Source organism: Hippocampus comes, unplaced genomic scaffold (assembly GCF_001891065.2).
Source record: "Hippocampus comes isolate QL1 unplaced genomic scaffold, H_comes_QL1_v1.1 scaffold420, whole genome shotgun sequence".
Taxonomy (NCBI): Eukaryota; Metazoa; Chordata; class Actinopteri; order Syngnathiformes; family Syngnathidae; genus Hippocampus; species Hippocampus comes.
Window position 1 is genome coordinate 279,830 of NW_017806163.1, and position 7,734 is coordinate 287,563.

Below are 7,734 nucleotides of genomic sequence, written 5' to 3' on the forward strand. Positions count from 1 at the left end.
CATTCCGGTTGCCTTAAATCCTCCACATGAGGACGTCTATTTGCGACCAACCTTCAGCCACCTTCGTACTCGGGCCTCCCCGATTTGTTGTAGCATCACTTTCGCCATTCCGTACAGATTCTTTCCTGTAAATATGACAGTTCGTGGAGTTTAGTGACATACTGCTACAGAAGTCACAAGGTGTGAGGTCAAGGGAGTGCAGAGCCCATCCAAGGGAAACTCTTTGACCATCAGTCAGGAAACTTGATGTTCAGAGAAATCATTCACTAACCTGGCAAAAATGGAGAGGGGCTCTTTATTGTTGAAGAAAAAATAAAATGTGAGTAAGGTCAGCGGTCCTCATGATGTTTTTTAGTAACAGCAAAATCCTGCAATACCTCTAAGGTATCCCCCCCCCAAGTCATGTTACTGGATGCAGTGCAGAAGAGAAATGGTCCAGTCAGCCTGATTCAACAGTTGTGTCAATTTCCCCGACTAGAAAGATGAATAAGACTTGTGAGAAGTGGAAAAGTGATTCACACATCGTAAACTTTTGTTGATGCCCACGTCCAGTGCATCTACCTGGATAGACTTTCCCTGGCTTTGCACAGACGCCAGCTCTAAGAGTTCACTGTTTGGATCAGTATTGGTAGTAGCGGGGCTTCTGCTGCAGTATTTGTCAATGGAACATGTCCAGTTTTAAGCAGTCTACTTTGGATAGCGTGAATTTTATGATCCAATGGAGCAGTGTGATGGCCATAAAGCTCCCGAAACTGGCACTGGACTGCAGTCAAGGGCAGGAAAACTTCCTGCCAGGCGGGAATTTTTGCAACAATGCTCCAATGTCAATTGGTGAGTTATTGCTCCTGACAGAAACTGAAGATCTTAAACTGTCAAATGCAGCCCCCCCAGTGTGTTGTGTACCCCGCCTTTCACGACACCCTGGTGAAGAAGAGTGCTATGGAAAATGGATGGATAAATGGAAGTTGAGGACGTAAATGCCATTTTATTGCATTAGTTCTAGGCTTCCCCGTTTGACATGCGGCGCGTCGTCTCCTTAACCGTTTTATTTATTTATTTATTGGCAATTGCCTCTCGTTGTTATTTTGGAGCCGCTGTTGTGTGTCAACCAAAGAGAAGTGCAGTGGTAGTCAGGCTGCAACTTCCCAATGCAAGTGAGTAAAAGTCACCGAAAAGCAGGGTAATCCACTGAATTGACTCACTAATGACTCTCCGGTCACAAATGATGTCTTAACGTCACCCCGCTGCCATATAACCGCCCCAAATTAGCTCGCGGGGAGTCATCCAATGGCAGAAATAGTCCACTGCTATCATTTGCGCTACATGCCCGCACACCTCCTTAATGACACAAACCAACAGATGCTTTTTTCATAGGACCAACAGCACCGAATGGATGTAAATGTAGGCGTGGGCGATGAGCGTAAACAAAACAGAGCACAGTGGGGATTACAGCCTGGATGCTAAGTGTTTTGAAGAAACGGCAAAGCGGGTGTGGAATGTTTCGCAGCGTTAATTCAGTGGACTGCGAGGTCACAAAGTATTATCGGAAAAAGTAAAAGAATCAGTGCAAAGAGTGGTGAACGCACAGGGCTTGATGTACTGCTACCGGGTGGCAGGTGTGCGAGGAGAGAGTGCGTGAGCAGCGCCATCGGAACCGCACACATGCGTGCCAACATATTGTGTACGGAAAGGTAGTGAAGTAGGAGACACAAGGGAATGGTAAACAAACAAGGAAAAATGTGTCACCGGTGCTCCTCCAGCAATAAAGACATCCTTGTAAATCAAATAAATGAGGTGGGAAACATAATTCTCACACTTGGAAGCAAAGTATTTGTAAGAATATCCTGTTCCACTTTCTGCCTCCTCAATGCTTGCGAGGCTTATTATTAGCTACTTTTAGGTATGTGATGGATAGACACGCACACGAGTGTCTGCTGCGGTTCAAACTGAGTACAGTGGAATCTTGTAAGTCTACAAACGTTGTGCAATTTGGAGTTAACCAATTTCTTCTGGAAAGATCCACTGGAAAAATCCAACATCACTAAGTTCAAGCTATCATTGGGTGTGACTTCATATAAGCCGATTTTGCTTACAACGAACACCTTTATAACGTAAACTTCATGATAATGACCAGATTCTTCCCACAAAATAGTGAAAAAGCCTTCGTTCCAATGAACTGTGCAAGCTAACTGCTGCCACGACCTTGGTTATGAACAAAATACACAGAGCGGGATTCCCCGTCCATTGCTTAGCAATGCTCCTGATCAACTCATACATTGTTGTACTTCCGGAAGCACGGCGCGGTCCTGATGATATGAAAACATGTCTGGTAAACAGAAGCGAATCTCGCTGTCTATGAAGGCAGAAATTGTCTCTCACTTTCAAAAAGGAGTCTCCGAGACGAAGCTCAGCCATGACTACGAATTGGCAAAGTCAACTATTTCGACAATCATTCGTAATGGCGACAAAATCACGGCAGAGTCCGAGGCCAACCGATTGAAAAATGATCGTAAACGGCTTTGGGGCGCGGTGCATCTTTGTTGTTTGTTTCATGTCTTATAAAATCATTTTTTTCTTCATACACGTATTTGCAATTGACATGTTGATACTTTCATACAAGTTCATGTTTTCACATCTATAAGTGTGAATGGCTTAAATCCTTATACATCGTATTTGGCGGCCATTTTATTGGAAATGGTTACTACGAACGTACATATTCATTCATACACATTCAACGTACAGACCTCGAGGTTCGATTGTATGTGTTCAACTTGTGCATAGAGTAGAAAGATGCCTTCTCATTTCTTAGCAAATGACGGCCAATGTTCCCCTCCCCATAGATGTTCAAGACATTAGCTTTGGTCAACTCTTGCTGGATGCTTCTTTGATCTACAAATAGTTCCTCAAGCCAAGAGATGTTATGCGCTTGATCAGAGATCAAAGATGTGTTGTTTTTTACGCCAACCAAAATATGGTCTCCTCTCTTTGTGATAGAAAATCTTGCTTTTGTTTCAAGCAGGATTGATTCGTGGAGTGCTTTGTTTTGTTTCTTTGGGGGCCCCACAGTCAGTCCACAGGTACTTTTATTCTTGCCTTCCGGCCATGTCTCATCCTTTAAAACAGAAAAAAAATAAACACCCCCCTCCTATTCTCAACATTCATATTTTACAGCATATTCCCTCCTCTGATTTCAGAAGACAGAGCTCGTGTCTGTGCATGGAGTTGCAAAGGTCAAAAGCCTGTAGGGTCTTTTTCTTATTGGATCTTCCTGCTGACATCAGGCAGTTTGATTCAGTTTAAGCCATTTAAAAGGGAACTTTAATTTGTCGCTCATTTCTCGAGGCTCAGTACCCTTTAAACTCCCAATGGAGTGCCCTCAATGAATTTATTAAGCCAAAGTAATTAAAGGTATGTCCTTAAATAGAAAGTAGTGCCATTTTCCTGATAATAACTGAATTAAGACAACCTTTGATTCATCAATTATGCTGGAAACGAATTCATCCTGCTCCTCTGGAACACCGTTGAATTTTCATATGGGTAAAATACTTGCCTCATTGCAAAACTCAGCTACCACTGTCCCTGAATTTGTACACATTTATAGTCACACCATCATACCCATAGGAGCCAGGCAGATATGGACACGTTTTAAGGGATCAGTATCAGCTCAAATTAAGCGGATCAAAATCCAATCCTGACTGTACTCGACGGAATTGTATCCCCCTCAGCCAGCTAATGTTCCAGTAGTGCGGTTCAGAATGTCACTATGGCAGAATCAAGTCGTTGTTTCGTTTTGGCCGCCTGCGTCACAGTTGGTACAAGTGAGTCATCCAATGACCGAAGGGTCGACGGTCCGAATCTTTCGAAGGGTCCTTGGGCAGAACACTGAACCTGAGTGCCTCATACTTTGGCAACACCTCAATAAATTTTTCCCACGTGATCTTTTACTCATGATCTAAGTTGTAAATTTTGCTCTCATGGTATTTCAGTAATTGTCTTGTGTGTAGCAGTCATGGAAAAACAAGATACGGATGGGCCAAAGTGGCTTTATAGACTATGATAAAAAAAAATTAGAATCAATCGTTTACAAATATTATTTGTCATGATATTGGAGAAATTCTCTGCATTTGACTGCATGATTAGTTCAAAGGGGTAAACGTGTAGTTTGCTTTGTGGTTTTGAAATACAATAAAGCTTTTGCGATCCAATTCCCAAAACCTTTCACACCTAGCATAGCCCACGTGTGAATAGAACGGATGTCCTATTTATGGAAACTTCCAGACCTGCTCCATATTTCTTACAAGTTAAAAAAAAACCCAATAAATTCATCATTTTCCAATGACTTGTTGAGTTAGCAAAACGTGGTCATGCTGTTCTTCTTTTTCGTCAATCTCCTGCGATTTTTACAGGAGCAAAAACAAACAGCGAGGGATCCTATGACCCTCCAAGTCACAAAACTGCTTGTCAATGTGAGTTCTTGACATGGTTAGACGTGCGTGTTACTAAAGGACGCGTCTTTGTTCATCTGTCGCTCACCATCCTGACGAACACGCTGGCAAAGGTGACTACACCTCAGCCGTTTAGCGTCGTCTCCTTTTCCAGAGTGATGCAAGCTGCTGAAATATTCCTCAATTAATTAAAAGGCCAATCTGAAACGCGATCTATTTGATGTCCGTCTTTAAACATGTTCAAACAATCTAGAAGCCCTCAAAAGTTCTTATGGTTGGAGGCTACGGCAGCATTATAAAGAAACCTACTCGCGCATAGACTTGCTCCACTTCATTAGGTACACCCTCTATTAATGTGACTGTGCTTACTCCACTGCATCATAGCGAGAGCTGCTTCCCGGAAATGGGCAACCTTATTTAACTTGAGATGTGTCAAGTATTGGATTGGAAACACCACCGGTACTATGATTGGTTCCATTATTTGTATTTCGATTGTAAAAGCAGATTTCGCTTTCTTTAAATATCATTTGAAGTAATAACAGCCGATTAAGAATTTGATTAAGATTATGTGGAATTGATTGTTGATTAAAAAGAGGCATCCGGATCTTGCTTATTTATAGAGATTATCCCATTCTCTTGAAAATAAAGTAATTGCTTGATTAATGTGGGGATGCTCTAGGGGGGTCTCTGGCTTCCTCCCGTTTTTCAAAACCATACTTCATTCATGCCCATAGGCACATGAGTAATATGGGAGTGTGAATGGTGCATGTCCCTTGTGCTTGACTGTCAACCTTTCTGGACTTAGGCTTTCACCCAAAGTCAGCTGGAATAGGCTCCAGCTCACCCATGAACATGACCCTCGATGGGATAATGGATGGTTGGATGGATGTATAATTTGTTGACTGTCAGTTTTTCTCAGAGAAATGGAGAGCCGACTCATTAGATTGTGCTGGTGTATCGAATAAGGAATTCTGTGAGTGTAAAACATGCATGAAATGCAACAACGCAAACTATTCTGTGTATTTTCTTACCCTTGAAGGCAGGGCTCCACACTCAAACAGTGTAAGTACCGTATTTTCCGCACAATAGGTCACACCGAAAAGCATTAAATCTTCTCAATGTTTCTTGGATGTAGTATTTTAAATGTTCTGGCAAGTGCTGTTACAGCTGCAGCCTGTTGCAAAAGCTCTGTATTAATAAAGCTGTATGATATTGTATTGTTATCCATTTAGCGTAGCTCCATCTTGTGGATGCCTAACGCAACCGCAGCCACTATTGTGGCGTCTATTCTCTGCGCCTTATAATGCGGTGCGCCCAGATATGAAAACAATTTTAAAATAGGCCATTCTTTGAAGGTGCGCCTTATACTCCGAAGCGCCTTATAGTGCGGAAAATACGGTCATTTTTTTTCAGCATATATATACAGTCAAACCTCGGTTTTCGTCCATAATCCGTTCCAGAAGGCTGTGCGAAAACCGAAATTGTTCGAAAACCGAAACCACGCTCTTTTTAAAATAAAAATGTTTACTGAACACGTCTGCTCACAATGGAAAGCAACATGAGGAAGCGTCACTTCCTCGTCTACCCGAGGAAGCGTCACTTCCTGGTGTAAGGAAGGCGAGAGGAGTCAAATGGTGCATCCAAGTGCGCTCAGTTTGTTCGAGAACCAAAATTTGTTCGTCATCCAAGGCCTAAAAAATTTTGGTCGAAAACCGAATTGGTCGAGAACCGAGACGTTCGAAAACCGAGGGAGAACTTCTGCTCCATTCTTCATCCCATTTATCAGTAATATCGTGAAAATGAGCGAAGTGAATATTTACTCCAAAAGTTGACTTGGTGTGCAACCTCTGGAAGGGTTAGTCAATATGAGCAAGTACATTTTATTTATTTTTTTAAATGAAGCAATTCTTTCCGGATGCTGAATAAAGGGAAGAATAAATCAGGCTTGAATAAAAGGTGATCTTCCACCGATTTCTTATTTAGTTGCGAGGACCCTCAGTAGCTAGCCTGCAGACGGCGGTGGCCTGAATGTTGACCCTCTCCCTTGATTAAATGTGTCAGGTGTTAGTGCCGCCGCAAGGCTTCCGTGTTGGCTTTAGATTGGTGACAGCTGCCTGATCCACTTTTTCATGGCCATGAGCTCAACATTTGCATTATTGGACAGTAGCGGCAGGATGCTTAAAGGAAACCTGCTCTTGCTTTCAAACCTGTCACATTCCAACGTTTTGTCAGGGGGCTTTGTCTATCAAATTAGTACTTTATATGAACCCCTTAAGCATAAGCAGAGGTTGTTCTCAAATTGTAACGCATTGTCACTTTCTTTCTCTGCTCCGACATGTGTTGTTAAATAGCAATCCAAATAATAGAGCTATGCGGGTTTTTTTTTTTTTTTTTGGTCATTTGAATCCGTTTTTTAACTTGATCAGTGTAGTAAAGATCTAAACTGCAATCGTGAGCTGAAAGAATTTCTTCGTTCGTTTCCGGTATCCCCACGCTGTTGGGAAGAGCAAATTCATTTTAAACTAATGCGCTAAGTATATTTGGCGGTTGTAAAAAAACTAAAATGGCGAAAACAATGGTTTGAAGCCCAGAAAGTGTGTACTCAGTAAAACGATCATTTTACCGTACCGTACAATGTTTATACAAACAGCACATAACTAACTCAAGGTCCTTAAACATATTTTGTGTACTTCTTTTTCCCTTTCTCAGCGTCACCTCATAAATGAAAACGCAAAGTTGTGGTTGGTTCGCAATCTGCCTCGGTTGATTATCTTGTATCTTGCCAAATTGGATTCATTGCCGGATCGCCTTCTCACATGACCCAAACCACCTCAAGGCTGGTTTGCAACTTGTAGGCGGTCTCTGACTGCTGTGATTTGTGGTTGCCGTGTTGTTCTTATTATAAGTCATCAAACTGGTTTTAAGACTGTCATTTTACACGAAGGGGAATTTACGACATGTTCACATTGAAAGTGTATCTTGTTTTCCGAACACATCTTGCCTGCACGCAGCTCCCAGCGGGCATAGCTTTTAAGACTTTCTCGTCAAAACGTTGCGTTTATATGATCGGTTACACCTCCAAATAATATGTTCAGCCAACTGGCTGGCCAGTAAATCATAGCCAGTCTGATATTCCAGTGCCTGCTAGGAATTATGTATATATTGGAAGGCCAGCCTTCACGTTGTGCGTGATGTTAAAGGGGTACATACGCTTTGCAAGGATACATCTTTTCGAAATGACTTTGCCCGTGAACCGTAAATGAGATTATTTCGAATGTCTGACAAGCAC